Here is a 24,727-nt window from a genome sequence, read left to right as displayed (position 1 = left end):
ATCTAGCATTTTCTCCATCCTTCGCATGTACCTTCCACCAGGGAAGGAAGCAATTTCTATTTTAGTCAAGGCTTTGGCAGCCAGTCTTCCAGGCCTTCCATGGTGTTCTCGTTTTATAACACCCAGGCCAGCAAGAGAAGAAGTGAAGGGACTGGATTTGAGGTGATAGTGGCTGGGGAGCACAAGGGATAAAAGAGAAGTGAGAGCCTGGGCGAGGGCAAGGTGGAGTCGGAGAGTAACTAGACTGAAGGAACAGGAACAGAGAGGTAGCCATGTTAGTACGTACAAACAAGCAGTCATGTAAAGACTAACACAATGATTTATTAGGCGATGAGCTTTGTGGGACAGACCCACTTCTTCAGATCTACAGCCTTTCCAGTCCTGACCCGGTTATATAGCACAGAGGTCCAGAAAAAGGTCAGTTTTTATTGCACTTTATTCTTGGATCTCTGTGCTATATAACCGAGTCTGGACTGGAAAGGCTGTAGATCTGAAGAAGTGGGTCTGTCCCACAAAGCTCATCACCTAATAAATAATTTTGTTAGTCTTTAAAGTGCCACATGACTGCTGGTTTGTTTTCTTAGACTGAGGGAAGAACAGGATTTGGGCTTGTCTATACTTTAAAACTCTGCAGTGGCACAGCTGTACCAATGCATCTAGTGCAGATACAAACTACCTATACCAATGGGAGGGCTTCTCGCATTGGCACAGGTATTCCATATTCTTGACAAGTAGTAGCTCAGTCAATGAGAGACGTTCTCCCCTCAACACAGCACGGTCTACGCTGGGAGTTAGGTTGGTATAACTGTGTTGCTCAGGGGTATGGATGTAGTTTTACTGATGTAAGCTTCGAGTGTAGATCAAGCCTTAGTTAAAAGTGGAATCACTAGGTCAAGGCTGTTCCCTTATGAACACCTGGCAGGCTATAAAAATGCTGATTTACATTTATGAGGCACACCCTCTCATAGTTTGCCCTGTTCCCCCACACCTTACTTTCTTTAAAAATTTAAAACACAGAGGGGCTGATCCTACTTATGATCCTACTCTTATGAAATTCTCGTGACCTCAGTGGAGTTATTACCAACTTACACTGAGGCGAGGGCAATGAAACCAGTGGCAGCATTTCCATTGGCTATGATTTTGGATCAGGCCTAAAGAGAACTGAATGAGGTCCTACATGTTTACCTCACTTAAATTGCTCTCCTACCATCTCTAGTAAACAGCAGCTCCAGCTCAGCACTAATTTCATGACCTTCCCCTCTAGCTCTCTTAAAAAACAAAACAGTCAGTCTTTCCCCTCTACACCTCCCTGTAGTGTTAGCACTGTTCTTGCGGGGACAAGAAGGGGACATGGGGAGGGCGCGGGAGAAGCTGCTTGGTAGAACTGCATATAAGATGAAATTCCAGCCAGTGATATCAGCTGCAATGTGCAAATCTGGTTTCTGTTTGTTTGTTTTTTTGTTTTTCGCTGCAGGGACATAATCTCTTGTAGCTTGAACCCTAAAACTGTCACGTCAAAGTGACTGAAATGTTTTCATTTAGGTCAAAGCACAATTCACATTAGCAGAAAACTCATCTAGAAACTTGTCTGCATAGCAGAAGGTTGATTGTTATAAGAACCTGCCATGTTCATACATGTATTTGGACCTATTGTCAGCTACAATAAATGGCAACATTGCCCTGAGGTCAATGGAGCTCTGCTGATTTATACCAATTGAGGATCTGGCTCCTTATTTCCACTCACAAAAGTTGTTGCAATGGACCCACAGGTTGCTAGCACAGTGACAAGTGTATTTGTTTGGTGCCAAGGTTATCATAGTTACACTTGTCTTATGTCATGCATGGGTCTCTTTCCATCACTGCAGTCCTAGTGCTGATCAAAATCACTAGTCTTATTGCTGTTGGGTTATCCATCATCATGCCACAACATTCCTTAATCTCCTCTCCTCTTGATTACCTTCCTATTTTGAGCTACTGAAGCTTTTGCACTTGTATGCAAACAAACTTTCAGCTTAATAAGGTACAATGCATGCATTCTTAGAACTTTACTCATATTGCATCATGAGGTATACACATATTAACAGGCAGGCCCGGTGCTGGAGAGCTCATAATCTAAATTGACAAGACCAACAAAATAGAAAGACGGAAGTATCGTAATTCCCATTTTATAGTTGGGGAACTGAGGCACAGAGCTATTAAGTTACTTCCCAAGGTCACATTGTGTTTGACAGTTGTCATTCTCCAAGGATTGAACCCAGGAGGGACTCCATGACAGCCAAAAGCATGAATCTTGGTAGGTTGAGCCAGACATGTAATAGGCTGATACCCTCTATGGATCAGGCCTAGAAAGGGCCTGACCAATGGATTTCTTGTAGAAAGGCTAGGAATGGAATGAAGCTCTCCTGATTCCAGCTTAGCACTTTATCTACAAGACCATTCTTGAGGACCATTGTGAGAAGTCTAGTCTCTTAAGGACAGAGGGTTACTATGCTAGTGCAGCTTCTCCTCAGAACCAGCTTGAAGCACCATCTCTAATGTTCTCCCCTCAGTCAGGGGCAAAGATAAGCAAACCCCAGTTAAATTAGCTCTGTGCTGGAGCTTCCCATGATACCTATTGGGCTGAGCACCGTTATAACAAAAAATGGCTATGACATGGCTCAGGTAACACTTACAGACAGATTTGAAGCACCGAATAGGAACCAAGAGAAATGGAGCTCTACTAGGAGTTTGGTGTTTTTGAAAATTTGGCCCCCAGTGATGCTGCAGGACAAGAAGAAGGTTTTCTTTAGTAATCTCTGTTCATATAATCTCTAATTTCCATTGCAACAGAAAAAGTGTCTGTAAAATTTGCCTCTGTGTCAATTATTCAAAATATTACTCAAGTCCACTTTTGAACTGCTGTGTATTAAATAAAGGTCAATTCTTCTTTGAGTGGTGGTCCCGTGGGTGCTCCCCTCTGGGTGTCAGTGCATTATTGCACCACCACTTGGAGATTCTTCTATAGCTGTGATTTCCCACATCGCCCATGTGCAGTAGTGCCTCCTTGTGCTATCTGGAATGCGTGTGGTGTGGGCCCCTCAGTTTCTTTGCTAACATCCATGGTTGCAGACAGAGCTTCGCTCTTTCTCTCTGAAAGACAAAGAACAGTTTAGTTAGTTTGTTTGTTCTACCCTTATTCAAGTTCTCTCTCCTGTTTACAGTTTAAAAAAAAAAGTTAGAATTAGTTGCTGCGTCATCACCATACAAAGCTACCTGTGCACTTGGAGCTGAGCCGCCAGCATTTGATGCCTCCAGCACAGTTGGCACTGCTGGCTTTGGCCACCTCTATCCCTGGGCATAAGAAGTTCTCAAAAACTAAGACCCCTGCCCTGAGTGCTGGACCCAGAGTGCAGGTGGCACCTCTCCAAGTCTACACACCACTCGCATGAGGCACCAGACTTGGCACTGTGCAAATCCAAGGCCAAAGCACCACCCCATTCTCTTGTGGCATCGCAGAAGGCACCAAAATGGCACTGAGCCACTGCCTCACTGAAACTCTAGCACTGGAGTGTGGCATGGTGTCCAAATGGCGCCGTGAAGACTTATCCTCAGGGGCACACGTGGCACTGGCTCCAGCATCACCCAGCTTGCTGTACCATGTATCCTGGCACCACCCTGTCCCCGTGTTCCTTCAGATGCTCAAGTTTCTCACAGGGCTCAGTGGCTAAACTGTCTACCATTGGAGGTAGTGGTTCTGATCAGAGGAATGTCTTTTTGTTGCAGCACTCCAGTCCTGCACACTCTGCCTCAGGAAGCATGCTGCCTACCCACAACAGCCCCCGCTGTGGTTTGTGCAGCACTGCCCATATCCACATCAAACAACCCCTCAATGGTCACATTGGCAGGTGTGGTTGCCCCTTTCCCATGCTCCGCCAGCATGGTCCACAGTGTCCAGGGACTGTTCGACGTTGTCACAACCCACCACTGTCACAGCATTCTAGGGCTGAGGATTCCCTTTCAGAGAGGAAGCACAGGTCCCTGTGGCATCACACCTTGTCTTCACCAGACAAGGCTGTTCTCTCGGTTTCACCTCCCACTACCGATGATTCATGGGCTTTCCAGGAGCTATTTCAGTGGGTGGCCCATGCTCAGGAGAAGGACCTGCAGGAGGTGCCAGTTAAACAGTATAGGCTTCTCTGCACCTTCCAGCCTCCCTCTTCCTCCAAAATTGCGATGCCCATGGATGAAGCCATAATGGACTCTACAAATGTCATCTGGCAGATGCTGGCATCCATTCTTCCCACTAACAAGAGGGCTGACAAAAGATACTTTGCAGCATCTAAAGACGCTGAGTTTCTGTTTACCCATCCACAGCCAAACTCGTTAGCATTGGACTAAATCCTTTAGTTCCATCATGGGGTGCCAAGTTTATTCCTCTGGCACACTACTCCTGCGGGAGGCAAATTATGCAGCCATTCTGGCCAACTGTGACCACCTGAATTACTACAAGCTGAAGGGGTTGGTTCCCATCTTGCCTGAGCAACAATGCCCAGCCCTCATGAATGTGCTAAACAATGGGCATAGCAGCAGCAGCAGCAGCACTCCAGGCCGCGATGGATGTGGTTGAAGTTGGTCTTACCCACACAACTTCATTACCTAACAAATAAAATTGTTAGTTTTTAAGGTGCTACAAGACTGTTTGTTTGTTTTATGATGCTACAGACTAACTGGGCTACCCCTCTGAGAAGATGCCTTTGTTAGAATAGGGTCTATTTGCATGTTAATGACTCTCTTCCTCACAAAAAGGTTGGGTGATGTCTCTTTTCCTGAGTGGTAAAGTAACATGTTCCCTTAAGATACAATCAGCAACATTTTAATGCTGTCCATAATTAAATTAATTACCACAGATGTCTGTCAGGGATAACTCCTTTTAGACCATCATACCTTCATTTACCAAAATGGTTCACAGCCTGGGGACTTTACTGGATCCAGCGTTACTCCCAGGCTCTCAGATAATAATACACTGAAATGATAATTATTCCTGGGTAAAGTTTTGTTATTGATTGTAGTGGTGCATTGTTCTCAGCAAAATATCAAGTTGTGTGCTTGGAGAGTTTACAGTCTGGATCAAGTAAGTGCATTATAAGGGCCAAGAGTGCAAAGGGAGCATGTCACCAAGAACCCATTGCCACGTTGCCAGGGTAGATTTGATATTGTGGTTTTAAGCCTGGTAAAGTCTTGTCTATACTGTTTTTTAATTTCAGAAAAACTTTTTTCCAGGAAAAACAAAATAAAAAAACAACAAGAAGTCTTGTGGCACCTTATAGACTAACAGATATTTTCGAGCATAAGCTTTCGTGTGCAAAGACCTGCTTCATCAGATGCATGAGTCGGGAGGGGTGGTTTCAGAGGTGTATTTAAAGAATGGGGTCCCAGAAAAAGGGAAGGCCAGAGCTGACAAAGAAAAAAAAAAAAAGTCTTGCATCCGTACTGCAAAGCTTATAGTGGAATATCATGGCATTGAACTCAAAGTAGTAACTCCACCAAAATAAATGACTTTTGCTGATTTTCCTGCCCACTTTCAGTTTTGAAATTTCACTCAGTGTGTATTAAGCACAGGCCTCCAGGGACGCATCTCTTTGTTGCTCTTATTTAGAAATTGGTCTCTCACATTTTGAACACTCAATTTCTAAATGCTCTTGCAGTGTGACTGCTCTTTTCAGAAATAACTTATTTTGATGTTAAAATGTTGAAATAAGTCATTTCTGAAAAACCCTGCAATGTAGACATAGGCTAATAATTGGTGTAAGAAGCTAGACAAAAGAAAAGAAGGCCTTGGGAACCAGTCCTTTTACACTTTCAAACCTGACTTAACTACCTCCTCAAAATGGACTCTAATTCTATAAATGATAACATCTACAAGGCAATAGGTGTCCAAAGAGCCAGCATAAAGACTGCTAATTCTTTATCTGGCTATCAGTGACATGATGCATACCTCAGAGGTTGATTAAGAGCCATCACCTACAATCATTATCTACTTGTTTTTTCAAACTCCGAAGAACTGTATTGTGTCGCAGTCCTTTGTGCTGTAATTTATTACTGAAAGCCTTTGGGCCAAGTGGGAAACTGATACTCTTCTTCCAGATGTTGCTGACATAGTGGGCCAAAAGCCCAGGAGCTTAGAAATTGATAGTTTAGCCTGATCGTCTCCTTCCCCACACGAATGATCCGGTGAATACAAGGCAAGAAAGTGAGGGTTTGATTGCCCCTTCTCATAGGGGTGCAACTTCATTTGAGGCTGCTTTCCCTTGGCACCAGTGGGAGAAAAGAATGGGGCCCTGAGCATTGAAATGAATATGGGCTTCATGCACACTTCCCCACCCCACACAAGACTGCATTTAATTGAGGACTGAGCCTGGCACCATGTTTGCTGCTTGTTCCTTTCACTTTTCCGGGTACAAGCTCAAGAGCAATGAGTTCATTGATTCAATTGGGTTCTGTTGGAGTGTCAGCTAGCAACCTCAGGCCAGCCGAGGCTTATATTAACTCAGGGGAAGAGCATTACTGCACAAAAGCAGAAGTAATGTCCTTCAAGAGAGCCATTTGCATAGCGCCTGGCCCCTTTGCACTGACAATAGACGTTCATTGTTTCTCTCACAACACTGTTGGGTGCATTGCCATTGTTCCCTAGTATGCAGCCGGAGAAAAATAGACTCCTCAGGCTTTTCAGGCTGTGACTGTCCTTCCCCAGTTAAGGGCATGTGCTGGCAATAGCTCCAAATGCATTCCACTGAGCCAGTCCCTCTGAATGCAGGTATTGTTGGTTGTGAATACCTTTTAGTAGCTCTTTTGAAAGGAGAGAAGAGATAAAGTTGAAATGTTAATTGTTGCCAACAAAAGCTGTTAGGGAGAATTTCTTGGCTTGAACTTGGGGACACTTCCTGTGCCTGGACTGACAGAGCAACTTGTGTTTTAAGTCTTGTTTTGTGTTTTCTTGTGGGTGAAACTGTGCAAATCCAAAGTGACCCCAGTGACTTTACTTGCCACCGGAGTTTATTCTTATTGGATTGTCTTGTGGCAGGAGAAAAGGTCTCTTAGGCCACTAGGAGGTGTGGCCTGATACAAGACTAGGAGCCAGAAGCCCCTGAATTCCAGCCCACTCTCTGATTTTTGACTTTGGCAAGTCATGCTGCTTCATTTCCACTTTACAGGGGAGATAAAGAATATTTAATGAACTAGGATTAGATAGACTAACAGATATTTTGGAGCATAAGCTTTTGTGGGTAAAGACCCGCTTCCTCAGACTCATGCATGACTCATGCATCTGATGAAGCGGGTCTTTACCCAGGAAAGCTTATGCTCCAAAATATCTGTTAGTCCATAAAGTGCCACAGGACTTCGTGGTGTTCTTGAAGATACAGACTAACACGGCTACCTCTCTGAAACCAGGATTAGTTAATAAACTTGATTCATCATCACCGATACAGGAGCAGTGTAAATTCCACCTCCACTACACCCTCTGCTGCCCATGACATCTTCACTTATTGATACATTCCAGGGGTAGGAAAGAGGTACTTGCACCACTGCCTTCCTGGGAGTCTGTTAAACTGTGCCTGGTGCTCTGCTGGTAGTGGCTGCATGGAGGATGTGCTTGACTCCTTTCTGGCTAGTGTCAACCATATGAGTGAGCTAAATGGGCTGGCTTCAAGAAGGCATTTCACTGCCCATGGGACTCTTCTGTTGGTAGCTCTACAGTCCTCACCCCGCCATCTGAGTGCCTTCTCTCAGCTTTCCTGTCCCATTCCTGAGCCAGCAAAGCACTTAAGCCAGTGCTTAATTTTAAGCATTAACTACAGGGAAGTGCCCACATGCTTAGAATTAAGCACATGCTTACTTAAGTGCTTGGACTGAGGCCAAAGTGTTCAGCACTTTGCAAGATCAACCAGGTTGGACAGCCTTGCATGTGATCTTTCTGGTGGCACACAAGTGTCTGGCAGGCAATGGGAGATGTATTCAGTGACTTTAAAGCACCCCTCTTTAGCTTTTCAGTGCCACAAAACACAGATAGCTGTCCCTGGCTTAATTCCACGTGAGGACATTAATGAGACTAGAGAGGCATGGGTATGAAATTACCACTCAGTGAGAGCCAAACAGCTATTTCCTGAGGAAACTTGACCTACCTTTAACTGTAGGAAATCAGGCAAATTTCAGATGACAAAATAGAAGGGTTATCCTTTGCACATCAGCACATGGCTCATACTGTGTTACTTTCTGCACTGGGGTGGCTGGCCAGTGATCTATCCCCAGCATACCTGCCCCAGTGACCCAACCCTCTCACATTACATAAAGGGTACCATTTTGCAGAGTGTCCTGCCCTGCCCGTATTGTTGCGATGGCGAGGCCATGCTGGTGGAGGCAGAGCAGTACAATTTCCAAAATGGCATCACCCCTTGTGCCTCCATGATGATATGTGACAACACCACATCCCATTTTATATCAGGACTGGACATTTAAAAATCAAAAGAAAATAGGACTGGCTGGCTTAACTGCAGACAGCTGGTGTGTCTGTGCATTAAGCTAATGGCTCCTTGGCTTTTGAGAACTGCCCAGCAGTTGTGATCCTTTTCTTTCCAATGAGCTCCTTTTAGAGGTCAGTCTTCCTGAAAGCCTTCCCAGTCTGGTTGTAATGGAGCAGTTTAGAACACTCCTGCCTGTTACAAATGGAGAACTCGGTCCCTTGTCATTTTGCACTTTTAGCTGAGACCGGTGCTTACCTGAGAAGCTTGGCTGCTTCAGTTCAAAAAGCCTACAACAAGTGGTTCATATTGCAAGTACTTCAGATCATCCTGATTTGAGTCATGGTAGAGATGAGAACTGTTCATCATTTCTACATGCACAACTAGCTGAGTAACTACATATGTAAAAAGATCAACTGATAAAGACAATAAAACAAAAAGCAGAGGAAATGGGGTAAAACGGCCTCCCCTGTAAACCGACGTACAATACTAAAATTCAAGACAAGCTAAGTGTAACCTGATCTGGAGAAGCGTCCAGTAATATTGTGGTATTTGTTTTTCTTGCTGTGTCTGGTGTATATTTCTAAAACACTTTGCTCAGGAGATGTGGGAACTAGGCTGATTAAATATTACTGACTGTCGCCTGATGCAATGGGTGAGGACATACCTTTGCTGCTTGTCACTCTGAAACTGCATTCAAAATAACTCATTTAGATATTGCTGTAGGTGTGTCTTTGCACAGCTCAAGCATGCCAGCAGCATCTGCCTCCCCAAGTTCTGAACAAGCCAAACAACAACGCACTTCTTAAAGCTGCATACACCCCACGCTTTGTGATGGCATGCCTTGGCAGATGTTTGCAGCTGTGTCCTCCTCTCCTGTGGTGACTGGATCCACTTCATGCTGAACTAATTAATGGGAGCCTGAGCCAAAGCTCATTGAAGCCAATGGCAAGTCTCCATTGATTTTAATGGGCTTTGGCTCAGGGCCTGAATTACTGATGATGTAGCCAATGTTCCCGCTAATTCTTTTATCATTATGTGGAATAAAATTTATGTGCACCAAGGCAAGTGCAGATGTACACCACCAATAGAAACACATGCTGAGCACTGTCGCTGGCTGTGGTCACTCTGCTAAACAGCTGGGTGGCACCTGAATCTCTCCTGGGTGGCTGCTCAAGAGCTCAGCTTACAGGGAGCACTGGTTGTAGCTGCAGGCTGGCTTAGTGCAAAGTCAAGCACTCTGGAATTCAGAAATGCCAGAATTAAAGTTGCGTGTGCAACCGGAAGTCAACCCCCTTGTGCAAATTTATTGTGGTTCAGTCTTTAGTTACAAGATCACAGACACTTGTTCCATAGGATCCTGGCCTCATTAGTTCACAGAATGGCTGTTGCTGACTAAATAAGTGGCTATTCAATTTTTTTTGTTTTGTCCACATTGTTCAGTGAGTGGCCTCAGGCCTTATTTATTGCCTGCTTTTCAAACTCTGCTTTGCCAGTAAGGTTCCTCATGCCCTTTTCTGTTGTGTTCATCACTGCAGTATCTGAATGCTTCCCACAGATTAATTTATCTTCACAGCACACCTGTGGAGCGAGGGAGGTGATAATATCCCCATTTTACAGACAGGAGCAAAGGCACAGAGAGAGAAAAGCACAAAGAATCCAGTAGCTTTGGGTGTCCAAACTGAGACATTTAGGATCTAATATTTCAAGGGGCGTATGGTTATATAGTACTTTCTATGTTTAAAGCACAGTCACAACAAACCTCTCCGCCCCCCCCGATCCCTCCACTCTCTGATTTGCTGACCTTGATTATCTTTCTCTGATTTGTCCTCCTTGCTTACTGTTTTTGGTTCCCTGTGCCTTAAATATTAAGTCTGTTCTGGTGTGGCTATGGTCTGAAGAAGTGGGTCTGTCCCACGGAAGCTCACCTAGTAAACTATTTTGCTGGTATTTAAAGTGCTAGTTGACTGCTTTTTGTTTTGATAGTCACAACAAAGAGTGCTCAGAACTTTTGCAAATCTGAGCCCAGAAGTAGTGATGGCTGCTGAGACATTTGTATTAAGTGATATAGACACATCAGGACTTTGTGGGAGAGGCCCCGATAGAAGCCAGTTCTCTGGGGCAGCAATCAACTGTCTTAACTGTGTGACCATCCTTTCTCTTCCTACAGTCTCCTGCCTCACTACCTGGGCAGCTTCCAGCATCTGCAAAGTCAAATGCCTCCTTCAATCACCAGACAACAGCGATTCTTCCCCAGAGCAAGTCCATGCTCTGCCCTGACGTGAAGCAGGAGTGTGGTGGGAAAAATGGTATGTTATCATGTAAATTAAAAGACTAGTATAATGCCTATGCACAAGGAGGCTGAACTGAGGTTGTACAAGCAGCGTGCATTCTGTCATTTCCTAACTTCTGAGTGATTGACTTTGCAATCTTGGTAGTGCTCTTTTACTGTAGGGTTTTTGTGTTTGTAATCTACTTATGGATCTCCATGGTTATGGCTGTCAAGTATCGGAGGGGTAGCCGTGTTAGTCTGGATCTGTAACAGCATCGAAGGGTCCTGTGGCACCTTATAGACTAACAGAAAAGTTTTGAGCATGAGCTTTCAAGCACAGACTCACTTCATCAGATAGTGGTCTTGGAAATCTGCAGGGCCAGGTATAAATAAGCCAGAGCAAGGGTGGGGATAACAAGGTTAGCTCAGTCAGCAAGGTGAGGTTTACTACCAGCAGTTGATCTGGAGGTGTGAACACCAGGGGAGGGGAAGCTGCTTTTGTATTTAGCCAGCCATTCACAGTCTTTGTTTAAGCCAGAGCTGAGGGCGTCGAATTTGCAGATGAATTGTAGCTCAGAAATTTTCTCTTTGGAGTCTGGTCCTGAAATTCTTTTGCTGTAGGATAGCTACTTTTAAGTCTGCTACTGTGTGTCCTGGGAGATTGAAGTGCTCTCCTATGGGTTTTTGTATATTGCCATTTCTGATATCTGATTTGGGTGCGTTTATTCTTTTACGTAGAGACTGTCCAGTTTGTCCGATATATATAGCAGAGGGGCACTGCTGGCACAAATTATATTGGTAGACGTGCAGCTGAATGAACCCATGATGGTGTGGCTGATCGGGTTAGGTCCTGTAATGGTGTTGCTGGTGTAGATGGTTATGGTTAGTGCTTTACAAGGAATTTCTTTTTTTATCACAGTGTTTTCAATCATATGGACATTGACTGAGATTGCTGCCAAGTTTCTTAATTTTCAGGCATGACGCTCTCAGACCCAAATCTTTTTCACTAACCATTTAGTCCACATCCATCACAGGATACATTTCGATGAATTACTTGGTGTTGGCAGACAGATGCTTGTCCTTTTGCGTCGCTCTTTCTCAGTGGAGAAAGCCTCCCAATTGGGAAGTGCACAAAGAATCCAGGCAGGTTTGTCCACCTGCAGTGTTCAGGACTGTCTTGAGTAGGGGCGTGAAGGGAGCACCACTGGACAACCCTCTCTCTCCATGCTCCAGGTGCAGGGCCTGAAGCAAACCCCCAGTGCTGCAGGCCCCGCCCCATCCCTGCACCATCCCCACCCTTGCTCCCTTCCCACTTTCCCCCAGGCAATGGGGCACAGGGGTTACTTGGAGTCCAGGGTTGGGTGGCAGAAGCAGCATAGGTTGCTTCCCCTCCCCGTCACTTACTTCTGTCCATAAAACAGGGCAACCGTACTGTTTAACCAGCTCTGGTACTAGAGATGTCTGTCTCATTTTCCTGATCTCGGGGAAAAGTCTAAAAGAACAGATGCAAGAATCTCCAGACCCCTACTCTGGATTGTCTTCCAGTCCCTTTTCATGCCTTCAGCCCTTTGTTTGGGAGTTCCTGCTGTTTAAGGGGTAGGTGTGATATAGGGCTGGTACGACATCCTTAGGTTGAGCCACCTGTCACACTTAGAACATGTCAACTCCACAGGCACTGTGGCGGCACAGCACCATAATGTAGATGCTTGTTAACGTTGACAGTAATGGGTTTTCCATTGATGTGGGTCATCTTCCTTCTTGAGTGGCAGCAGGTAGATGGATGGAAGAATTTTTCATATCTATGCAGGAGTTAGATCAGGTTAACTACAGTGCTCAGGGCAATAGAGCAATAGAACTGAGCTGATCTAAATTTAAAATGTAGACCAGGGCTTGCTCACTATGGGTGCCATACTCAACAGTGTGCAGAGACCATGCACAAAACCTGTGCACCATTTAAGTCCTCCAAAGAGATGCTTAGGGCTTGTGCTGTCCCTCTCTGGGCAGGAATGAATTTCATTCTTCATATATCTTGCCCCTTACTTTGTGGGTTCAGAGGGCACTTGATACAGGAAATGCAGTAGTTCCAATGGCTGTATGAAGGGAAGGAGGCTGTAAGAAGCCTATGCAGGAGCTCCACAGAGAATGGTGGAGTGGAGCACACAGCCATGAGGATGATTGATGTATCCACGCACCAACTTCTTGGGGGCTGAGGAGGGGCACAGCATAAGTGATCTTTCATTTTATGATTCCTCTGAGCTTCCTCCCACATGGAGAGGGATCCCGAGGGCTGCAGAACCTAATCCTTCCCTTAGCCTTAGGAAAAAAAGAAAAAAAAAGTTTAAAGCTTAGCTGCAAAGCCTTTCCACAGCTGTGTCACAGCCTGGAGCCCTTCTTTTTACTTGCAAGAATGCACTTCCTACCCTTGTTTTGCATAAGTATTAAAACATGTTTGTCAGTACAAGAGAGAGGCTGGTAGGGAATAAGACAGGAAGTTATCAGAAAGGCTTGATTCTGGGAGGTAGCAGTGCTTGGGGGCATTCATGATTTTGCAGCAGGAACTTGGCACACCATAAGATCAAATTCAAATATGGGGGAAAATAAATCCATAACTAAAGCAAATTCTGTTTTGAATTCATATTGACACTTTTGTTCAGATTAGACCCGAATGAACTATTTGCAACAAAAGCCCCACTGTGAAACAATGAACATACTTTTGTTATTTTAAATTATTTGATGACTGATTGATGTAAGTGTATTCAGTTGTTCACGAGCGACTCACAGGGACTACTGCATTGCCCATTGGTTGTTTACTGTTTGCGTTATATGACTGGTCACATATGCCACTCGGTATTGTTTCTGCCAGCTGATTGTCTTACTGTCAAACTCATGTTCACCTTTCAAGGTGGCTGTACAAAATTTTTCAGTGTGAGTTAATAATCATTACACTTTCTACAATGACTTGTGTGTGCCAAAAATTGGTAGTACACATGCATGCGGAAAAAAAAAAAGAGGTTTTGAAGGTCATCAAAGCAAATTTGTGGGAACACAGGGGGATTCAAAATGAATGTTTGTGATTACTTTTTTGTGCAATAGTCAATTCTAATTCAGATTCAGTCACACTTAATAAAAGAGCAATTATAGATGCCTGTCAAACTGAAACTCATCAAGCTATCTTGATTGCATAAAATAGACACTTTTGAAATTTAGTAATTTGTATTGGCTGCTTCTGGCTGCATTCTACGTGCATTCAAATTAATTTATTTTCTAATCTTGTGCAATCTTACTGGCACACGTATATTGAGGTGGGAAGTAAACATGTCTCTAAAAACGGCTTCTATTGAAGAGAAAATCGAATTCTGGATGATAAATTTTTTCTGAAATGGAAAAAATGTTTCTTTTCCAGACTGTGCTTTATTCACAAGAAGATTTCACACAAAAGACTGCAAATAGAGGAAGGAATTTACTTTGCACTGCAGTTAGACAATTGCTGGCTTCTCATGGAACGTTGGCTGTAGTTATGAGACCCACCATGCTGCATGGTTGCTAATCATGCTCAAATTACAAAGCAGAGGATAGGCAGTAACAGAATTAATGACATCATCTTTAAAAGCAGTATGTCAGGTAAGGTCTTATGTGGAGAAATTTGCTGTGTTAGTTCTCCTTACACAAGTAAAATGAATATGAACATGTGTTCTACATGCTTCATAAGCCTGTCAAATACTATTGGGATTTGCTTTGCTTTCTGTGAGTCTAATAATTACTACAAGTTGAATCTCTCTAGTCTGGCACTCTCTTGTCCAGCAACATCTGTAATCCAGCATGATTTTAGGTAGCTGGACAACCACTTATCATGGATGTGGCCTAGTTTCCCATGGTCCCATAAAGTTTGCTTATAGATACCAGCCTTGGCTCTAGGTGTTGTGTGCTGTTATTTAACCCCTATATGTCTTCGGAGAGCCTAGTAAGTAGTGGAAGTGTTGGTAATGCTGCTAGATGTTATTAACCTCCTATGGTCCAGAAAGCTCTCTCGTTCAGCACCAGTCACGTCTCAAGGTTGTTGGACTACAGAGATTCAACCTATAGTTTAGTGCCTAACTTAAGGCTCTGCATCACAGAAAGAAGCTCTCCATTGTTTCTGTGAAATGGAGTCTGCTCACACTGCCCAGTGGGCGTTAAAAGACCCCTAGAGAGGCTGTGTGAAAAGAAGCCAGTAGGAGAGGGGCTGTGAGGAATGGCCAGTCATGGCCCAGCAGGTCCATATGAACAGACCCTCAGGGCAGAGCAGGACACTAATTCACTGTGGCACAAGAAGGGATGACACTGAAACCCTGTAGGCCTTTGGACCTAGTGGTGCAGGAACCTGGGGAGAAGAGAAGGAACTCTGGATGGGATGCTGAGATTGAACAAGGAGTTGCGGCCATGGGCAAGTGGCCAAGAGAAATGCAGCATTAGTAGAGGCAAAGGAATGCAGTAAGTGATTGTGGTTCAGTGTTCCTGGGCTGGGACCCTGAGTCATCCAGGATACACCTACTCACCACTGTGGAAGTAACAGGACAATTGAGAATAGCCAGCAATGGGGAAATGGCTGGACTAGGAGCTAAACTCCCCTGGAAGAGGGGAAAGCAGAAGGCCAGCCCACGAAGAGGGTACTGTGGTTCCTGCTGGTGTGAGAGGGTTTGCAGGAGGGCTGTGGAGAAGGAGTGACAAGGTGGAGATTGCAAGTAGGTGTATCGGCCTCAACTTAGTCCCCAGCACAACCAGGAGCAAGTACTTCCAGCATGCAAATAGCACACGTGCACAGTCCAACTGATTCTCACATGCAAATTTCACACTTATGGAAACTGGGGGGAATTTTGAGCATTTGCCTCACTGTGATGTAATCCACCTTAACTTCACTGCAGTGTTACTGAACACATGACGCTGTACACTTAGGGAAACTGATTCCTTTCCCTTGTATAACGTATGCAGCTTGGAGTCCAGGTCCTACCTGCAGGGTCAAGTCAGCAAAAGCTGTTAGTACTCATCAGACATAAACGGGCCCCTAGTAAAGACAATTGAAACTCCATTTGTAGTGAAGTAGAATGTGTTGTAGGACTGGAAGGTATCTTGAGCGGCCTGTCCCCTGCACTCATGGCAGGACTAAGTAGTATTTAGACCATCCCTGACGTTTTATCTAATCTGCTTTTTAAAATCTCCAATGACTAGAGATTCTATAACCTCACTAGGCAGTTTATTCCACTGTTTAACTATGAAAGGTCTCAATAGCTTCACTGAGATTCTTGCTATCAACTCTTGTGTGGCATCCCATAGTATGCCAGGCTCATCACAGATCTTAAGACATTCACAAGAAATGAGGGTGAGGGGAAGAAAGAATCAGAAGATGACAGGCAGGGGAAGACCTTACAATTTTGTGGATACTTGGCTACAGCCGTCCAACAAGGTGGTAGCTGCAGTTTGGCCAAAGTGAGCTGTACTCATTCCGTGACTAAAATGGTGCTCTCTAAGAGGGTTCTGATGCATTTTGAGTGGTTAATGGTTTAGGATAAGCTGCAGATGGTTTGAAGTGGCAAGCATTTTGCTATTCGCCATCTGTAATCACCATGCACAATCTGGTCCTATTCAAGTCACTAGGCAGCCGTTACTCAGAATAGACCCTGCACGGAGAATGAGTCACTCCCATTCTGACAGAGTGGTAGGGGTCCTTCTGGAATGGAATTGTTATTACCATCTGTATTGCACTGAAGAGGTATACAACACAGTGAAATACATGCAATAAACAGAACTAATAACTGTCTTGAGATGGATAATGTTGCAGTGGGTGGAAGCTCTAATTTCACCTGCCTGATCTTGCCTTGCGCTACAGCCAGGCAGCAATTTCTGCAGAGCTTCTAAACCTTCAGAAACAAATAACAGCAACGAAGGTGGGGGGCGGGAACCCACCTAGAAACCAGCACTGATCATTGTTCTCTCCCACTGAAGTAGTCTCAGAGGGGTAGCCAGGTTAGTCTGTATCTTCACAAAACAAAGAAAGCAGTCCTGTAGCACCTTACAGACTAATAGTTTTACTTATTAGGTAACGAGCTTTTGTGGTTAAGACCCTCTTCATCAGATTGAAGTGGGTCTTAACCACGAAAGCTGACTACCTAATAAATAAAATGATTAATCTGTAAGGTGCTACAGAACTCCCACTGAAATGGAATCCTTGTATCTAACGGGGAAATGATACTGCCCCTAGAGCAAGCCCTGCGCGGCCCTGAAAGTGCTGACTAGCTATAGCCACAGAGAAGTGGCTGTCTCAGTGCAGCTTTTTTGTTTCCTGACTAGTTTTATTTTTCCATTTCCCATGAGGCCTCTGTTACTGCCAGGCTGAGAGAAGGGCAGATCTATTCCCTGTCACCATTAGCTAATTCCACTGCTTTATAATGTAGAGTTTTCCATAGCCCTTTGACATTAAATTTAAACATGGACTCAGCTGCATATGGAAGCATCTCCTGCTTGGAAGCTCTCTACTGAACCCTCCAGATCTAGGGGTTAATTACACTGCATCTACTTTGCTGCTTGTCCCTTCTTATGTCCTGCCCCCATCACTTTATACCGGTCATCCTGTTTCCAGCTAAGGGCTGCTCAGCACGTCAGCCATCCTCCAAGTGGCTGAACTGCTTAATACCGAATAGCTGGTGCTTGTTCTCCCTCCTGCTCTAACCTTTCTTTTCCTAGCACTGGCCAGTGTTGCTGATAGCAGATTTGATTTGCTTGCTGCTGGGATCAGTTTATCAAGAGGACAGTGAACCAAACCCATTAATCAGTCAAGTGCAGCTGCTTCTAAATTCCTTGAGCTCCTCATTACCATAGGCTATGCAGAAAATCCACATCAAGTGTTCTACTTTTAATAGGCAAAATTATCAGCCCATTAGTACTTAGGGGCAAGTAAGAACAAGGAGATCAATGGCAGGCATGTAATTCATCATGGTAATTAAATGGATATGAATACTGCACTAATCATAGCATTTGGTTGATATCACAAGGAAATAACGACAGGCGTGGAAGAATCTTTCTCCCCCCTTCCCCACATCAAGTTAAATCAAACGTAGTTCACCAAATGAATTTTTCTACTGCAGTTGTATTATTTCCTGTTTCCCCCAATCCCAGGTTAGTGCTACAGAATCTAACAGTCAGACAAACTGCTCTAGGAATCAAATCCTTCTAGAGCAGCAGCTGCAGCCTGAGCTGAACAGATGAAGTGTAGCAAGGGTCTTGACCACTGCAAGTGGAAGGCCATACATCTTATTTCCTTTCCCGTTCCATATCATCTCCAGTGACCTTTCTGACAGAGTGCATTGTCCTTTTTGATTCCAGTGTCAGAGACACACAATGTCAAGTGTTAGAGAGCAGCCTGCCTTACAGGACTGGGTTCCAGGCCTAGCCTGTGCCAAAGTTTCAGGTGATCTGGCTCAGTGCATCAGGGAGGGGGTGAGTCTGCATCTGAACCTCCCCAAACTATAAAGGGGGATTGATTCAACTACACCCTCAACACAGTACTGCTGTGCTCCAAGCACCCCAGAATCATGTGTCAGACTCTGGAAAATCACAATTGATTTAAAAAATAACAACTTTTGAGCTCTTTATTTTTGTTTTTGGAAGGGGTAGCCTTTGCAGAGTGTGGGGGTGGATCAGATATTCAGGGCTCCCCGCCCGCTTTTTTTTTTTTTAAAGGAAAGCCAGGACTCTTACATAATCACATGACTCCAGGAGCTGGAGATTTAAGAACATGTCAGAGGGAGACGGACATGACAAAATTACAAGAACTGGGCACATTGCCACTCTGAATTACAGCACTGCCTCTCCGGAAGATGCTCTGTTAGGAGACTATCAGGAATTTACCCAACTTTAGACAGCCTAGCACCTTTCTTTCCAAAGGACCCTGTGTACTTTATAAATCAATGGTTTTCTCATGCTCTGCAGTCTAAGGATTTATGTCCTTTCTCCATGTCATTCTGGATGTTGTTATCCATGTAACTAGTTTATCTTTGTTTGAATCCTTCCACATTCCTGGCTTTAATGATAGCTGATGGCAATGAGTTTCTCCCAGCTCTGCAGTCTGTGGACAGTGCGGTCTGTTTCACATGGATAGGGTGGGCGGAAGACAATGATGCACCTGGCAACGTGTTTCCACAACTGGTCAGAAGCAGCACATTTAACCTGAGCTCAGCCCCTACAACTGAGTCCAGTGGCGAACGGGGAAACTGTCAGGCAGGACTTCTAAGGCAAGACTGATGCTCTGGGACCATTTACAGAGAGAAAGAAAGAGTCTCTTCTCTGGCGTTAACTAACAACCAGCTGGCTTTTTCGCTCAGATAGTAAAGGCTCATGCCCTAAGCTTCCGAGGTCCCAGGTTTGGTTCTACTGGTGGGTGTTAGACCTGTGCCTGCAAGCCCTGCCCCGGTAGCTCCCATTGGCCAGGAGCCATATATCCCTGACACACAGCTTATGGTGGAGGCTAAAGCCAGGGCTGTGCACCCCCAACTTGCAAGTGCGCTGGGGCTGCTGTTGAGGCCACGCAACCTTGGCTCTGCAGCTTGTTGGGGGGCTGCAGCTGGGGGCTGCTGTTGGGCCCGTGTGACACCCCCCCCCACCTGCAGATTGTTCCTGTGTGCTCCTGACTTGCAGCTTCCTCAGGCTGTGTACCCCTCCCCGCTGACTCCAGTGGGGTACGGCTGTGAGGCTGTGCCTGCCCCCTGCCCATACATCTTGCATCCTGATATTTTACTTTTGCCATCAGGTCACTCTAAGCCAAAATCAGGTACAGGAGCTCAGAGCTTCACAGACCTGTGTAAATGGGTGAGAATTTGGCAGTGTTGGTTCAAAGCAGCCAGGCACCGGTTGAGACTTGGCAAATCTTTAGCACCCTACAGCAGACTACATGGTATTTCAGGAGTGGATGTGAGGCCCTATTGAAGTCACACACACAAACTGAAATACAAGCACGTGAGGTGTAAGCACAGGTTGTACCTCTCTCACCCAGCACCCTGGGGATCTGATCCGTCCTGAATGAAGGAATTTGCTGGTTGCAGGTAAGTCCTTGCCTGCCCCACACCCAGCCAGATGCCCTCCTTACCTGCCACTGGCCCTCACCTTGCCTGGCTGCGGCCCCAGTTGCTGGCCCATCGGAGACTGGCTCCAGCCCCAGCCGGGGAACTGGCACCAGCCCCAACCAGGGAGCCAGCACCAGCGCTGACTGGGGAACCAAGGAGCTGGTACCAGCCCCAGCTGTGGAGCCATGCTGCTAGCTCCAGCTCCAGATGGGAAGCTGGCACAAACCCTGGCCAGACTGCTGGTTCCAACCCTGCCTGGGAGCCAGTGCAAGCCTGGCCAGGGAGCTAGCACAAGCCCAGACAGGAAGCTGGCTGCAGGCTGAGCTGGGGAGCCAGCAGAAGCCCCAGCTGGGGACCTGGTATCAGGGACACAAGTCCCTGGCCTCCCCTCCACACGGCCGCCCGCCGCCCACCCTTTTCATAACAGCCTCCAAGCCAGGGCTCTCTGATCTACTAACATCTGTGCTCATGCCGGATGTTGCTGAATGAGAGATTTCCAGTTTTGAGGGATGGAACCTGTAGTGTGTGTCACATCAGACTATGCTGTAGCTTGTACCAGTTGGTATCCCTCACACAATAGTGCAGGCTTTCAAAATCAGCATCTGCAGGAGACCTCAGGGGGCTGAAATAATGACAGCCACATTTCTGAGCTCCCGCTCCAGTCAGTGAATGGAAGGCAGTGCATAGCTGGATGCTTTTGGACCACCTACTGAACTGCCTATTATTTTACATTAATCTTTTCTGCAGCAACCCAGAGATGAATGCTCTTAACAGCTGCTCTTTTCTCCTTAAAGAAATAAGCAAACTGGTTTTGTGGATGGTCCAGGACTCCAGTACTGCACAGTTGAGATGGGTCATGGAAATCAGACCTTTAGTTGATTTTTATAGGCCCAGAGTAGGGAGTCTGGAGTCCTGCTGCAATATGGCAGTGTGCATGCTGCTGATGGGATTGGAGGAAGTTTTGTGTGCGTGCATGTGTGTGTGTCTACCTGCCAAGTGGGTTGTGCTAGAAAAGGGTTTTGGTTGGTTGGGGCTGGAGAATTTTCAGTTTTATGAAAAATTTTGAGTTTTCAACATTTTGTTTTTGTTCTACACTGGCAGAAACGCTACAGCTTTTGGAAAACATTGGGCTAGACCAGGGCTGCGCAAAGTGTTGAGTGGGGTAGAATGTCCCCTAAGGCGGGGCATGAAGGGGAGTGCAGCATGATCAGCCCCTGCTGGCTCCCCCAGTCTCTGCTGCGGCCTCCCCAAGCCCTAGTGGTCTCCGCCCCCACTGAGGGAGTGCAGCGTGCAACTTCCAGGAGAGGCTTCAGCTCTCCCTGATACAGCACAGCACTTACGCACATGCTCAGTGTTAAGTGCCATCGGAAGCAGGGACATTGTATTCAACGCTTTGCAGAATGAAGCCTGAAGCACTGCTAAAGCTACATAGCACCACACTAGTTTACTTAGCCTGTAGCTGCTAATGTTCCCAACCTTTCACTGTTCTGTGGGTTTGAAGTCAGGGAGTTGGGTTAGGCCCTAACACAATTGAAATTTTCTTCAGTTTGGATTACATTAGCCAGGTTGTGGGGTCCTGCTAAGTGCAGGGATGAAAAGCAGGTCCCCACGTAAAAGGTTTGCTCACCCCTCGGCTGGACAGTCTCTCTCAATTGAAAAAACAAACAAACAGTCCAGTGGCACTTTAAAGGGTAACAGTATTATTCACTGGGTGATGAGCTTCCTTGGCACAGACCCAGTCCTTCAGATGTGGAGAATCGGTAATAAATGAGAGAAAAAGAATTAAAAAAATAGGAAAAAAAAGATTAAAACCTGATGAATCAGATAGATGGGTGGGGGGAGTAGGAGAGGGATGGAGGAGAAAAAAAACCTCTGCAAGTGTCTATTAAGTGGGATGCCTGTGATCACTGCAAATATGCGATTCAGATGACAATCACTCTGCCAAAGAATGAATGGACATGCGTCAGACATTAGGAATCTGAATGAGTGAGCATTTCAGCTTGGCAGGATACAATATTGAAGACTTAATGGTGTGTGTTTTAACACAAAGAGATTTTAACACCAGATTACAAAGGGAGATATCTGAATTGGAGTTTATTTCCAAGTTCGATACCTGTCACCATGGACTCAACAAAGATCTCAATCATCTTACGCATTACAAGGGCAATTTCGTCACCTTTGCTATTCACAGTAATCACAGGCATCCCACTTAAGACACTTGAAAGGGTTTTTTTTTTCTTGTCCTCCCCCGACATCTCTGTGATCTGTCAGGGTTTTTCTTTCATTTTTTTCTATCTTTTTTAAAATTCTTTTTCTCTGTTATCAATAATTCTCCAGATCAGAAGAAGTGAGTCTGTCCCACCAAAGCTCATCAACTAAGGAATAATAGTGTTACTCTTTAAGGTTCTGTAGGGCTGCTTTTTCTCTGTTTTTTGAAGATACAGACTAACTTGACTACGTCTCTGAGACCTCTCAGTTGAAATTGTCATTAGGCTAGAGCAACACCCACTCTCTAACCCAGGAGACCTGGTTCAAAATCTTGGTCTACCTCATTCTAAGCAGGGACCTAGAACCTGGGCTTCCCACAGCTTAACGAAAGGCCCACCTCAACGTACCAGTTTGCTTTGGGGTAGCTTTTTCTTGCACTCTGATTTTGACTCCAAATTCCGCCCTGAGCCTGAGCTGTTTTCCCAATTTACATTTCCTATAAAAATTTTCAGTTTCACTGAATCAACATTTTCCAGTGAATAAACCCTGCTCTGAAAATTTCACCACCAGGTCTAGTTTGGTGTTCTAATGCAATATCCAGGAATGTAGTGTGTGGATTGCATTGTTGTACATGCTGGAGGCATACAGAACGTATTCAAGGGCATGTGGTTTGTCAGTGAAAGTGGTAAATGTGAAGGATTGGGGGTTAGTTAAGAAATAGACATCAGCTGGGCATTTCCTTCATTAAAAGATTTGTGTTAGTGGGTGTTCCCTTTGTGCAACTTTTAACTTGTTCATCAAAGGTGATTTTTTTCCCTAATGAAGTTTTTTGTTTCTGGGAATACATGTTAATTCTTAGAAATACAAAGCAGCATACATCAAGGTTTTGTAAAACACGGATTCAATGCCTTGTCAATGCACTACATTCTTCTGTTTGGTTCTCTGTGCCTTAAATATTGAGTCTGTTCTAGTCTGGCTATGGTCTGAAGAAGTGGGCCTGTCCCACGAAAGCTTAACTGATAAACTATTTTGCTAGTCTTTAAAGTGCTACTTGACTGCTTTTTGTTTTGATAATGTATCTTATGTGAGTACGGTTTCCTTTGTACAAAAGCATTATGAAATTTTTCACAGATGAAATGAAGCGGTTTTTTTAGTAGACTGATGTGATTTGGAGTTTGGGAAGTTTAAGCTTTGTAGTTTAAGATAAAAAAAATCCTTTTCATCAGCTAAAGTTGAGTATATAATGTAAAATATAAATATATAAATATCAATTTCTTATTTTTAAATGACTGAACCCTAGCAATACTTACACACCTGTTTGTTCTGACTTTCTGTGAGCATTTGAGTGATCACTTTTCACTTGAACAAAGTATTTAAAAAATAATAAGAAGTCCTGTGGCACCTTATAGACTAGCAGATATTTTGGAGCATAAGCTTTCATGGGCAACGACCCGCTTCATCAGATGCAGCTGATGAAGTGGGTCTGTGCCCACGAAAGCTTATGCTCCAGAATATCTGTTCCTCTATAAGGTGCCACAGTAATTCTTGTTTTGTAAGATACAGACTGACATGGCTACCTCTGTGATATTTAAAGACTGTGCAGAGTGAATGGGGTGGGGGTTGGCTTCTGAGTTGGGATATGGGTAAGTGAGGGGTTTTTTTTTTGTGTAGGTCAGTGGCCCCCAGCCAACAAAAAGGTTCCCCACCTTGCTTTAGAAGTTAATCTGCAGTGGCTGGTGTTCTGGGGTGGAGCCAAGGCTCTGCTCACTTCTACCCTGTATATCTGCTGGGGAGTCAGAGTTAGGGGTAGCAAGTTCACAGCACCTGCTTATCCTTGAGTGTTTGGCCCCAAGGTCTAGATAGCCTCTTCCTTGGTACCTGGGAGGGGGAAGGGGATTCTTATGCCTCTGTGTTAACATACCACCCAGGTCAGAATCTAGTCCTGTGTTGGACAAATGTGATTAAAGCCAAACATCTCCAGACAATGAGTAGGTTTGGGGTTTGGATCCAGGTGGGAAGTTTGCAGCAGTAATATCAGAATGATATTGGATGAGACAGATATCAATGGTAAACCACTTTCTCTCTCCTGGGGAGTTAAGCAAAACGAATATTGAGGATTTTGGAATTACACACAAGTGTTCTCTATTTTGTAGTTACGGTTTATAACCATTTATAATGTCAAGGGCTGACATTAAGTCCGTTGTATGAGAAACAACATCACACTCTAGGGAATGTCCTCGGAATGAATGAATTTAAGACCTTCACTTAACTATGAAAAACAAATAGCTGTTTTTTAAAATTCCGTTTTTCTTCTCATTAAAACATGGCTATTTATTTGTCCTCTCCCTCTTGCCAGGAAGAAAGACAAGACGTTTCTTGTTCAGCTGTCAGAAGTACCTCTCTTTGGCTAGTTAGCAAGGCTTGATCAAGCGTGGGATTCTTGCTCTTTCCATCCAGAGAGTGATCAAAGGAGCCCTAATTTAGCCTCCTGTAGTCACAGTCCTCCACTATTCTCAGTTACTCATCTTCCACAAACACTGTCACTCAACAAAGACTGCAAGGAAATCATTAAAAGAACCAAACTGAAAGGACTTACGTACACAGAGTGCAAACAATTATGCTGCCTTTGCTTTTGCTATTGGCTGAGGTGGCTACATAAA

The sequence above is a fragment of the Carettochelys insculpta genome, chromosome 5 (genome assembly GCF_033958435.1).
Source record: "Carettochelys insculpta isolate YL-2023 chromosome 5, ASM3395843v1, whole genome shotgun sequence".
In the NCBI taxonomy this organism is placed as follows: domain Eukaryota; kingdom Metazoa; phylum Chordata; order Testudines; family Carettochelyidae; genus Carettochelys; species Carettochelys insculpta.
The sequence above is the reverse complement of the archived record's forward strand: the minus strand, read 5'-3'. Positions refer to the sequence as shown.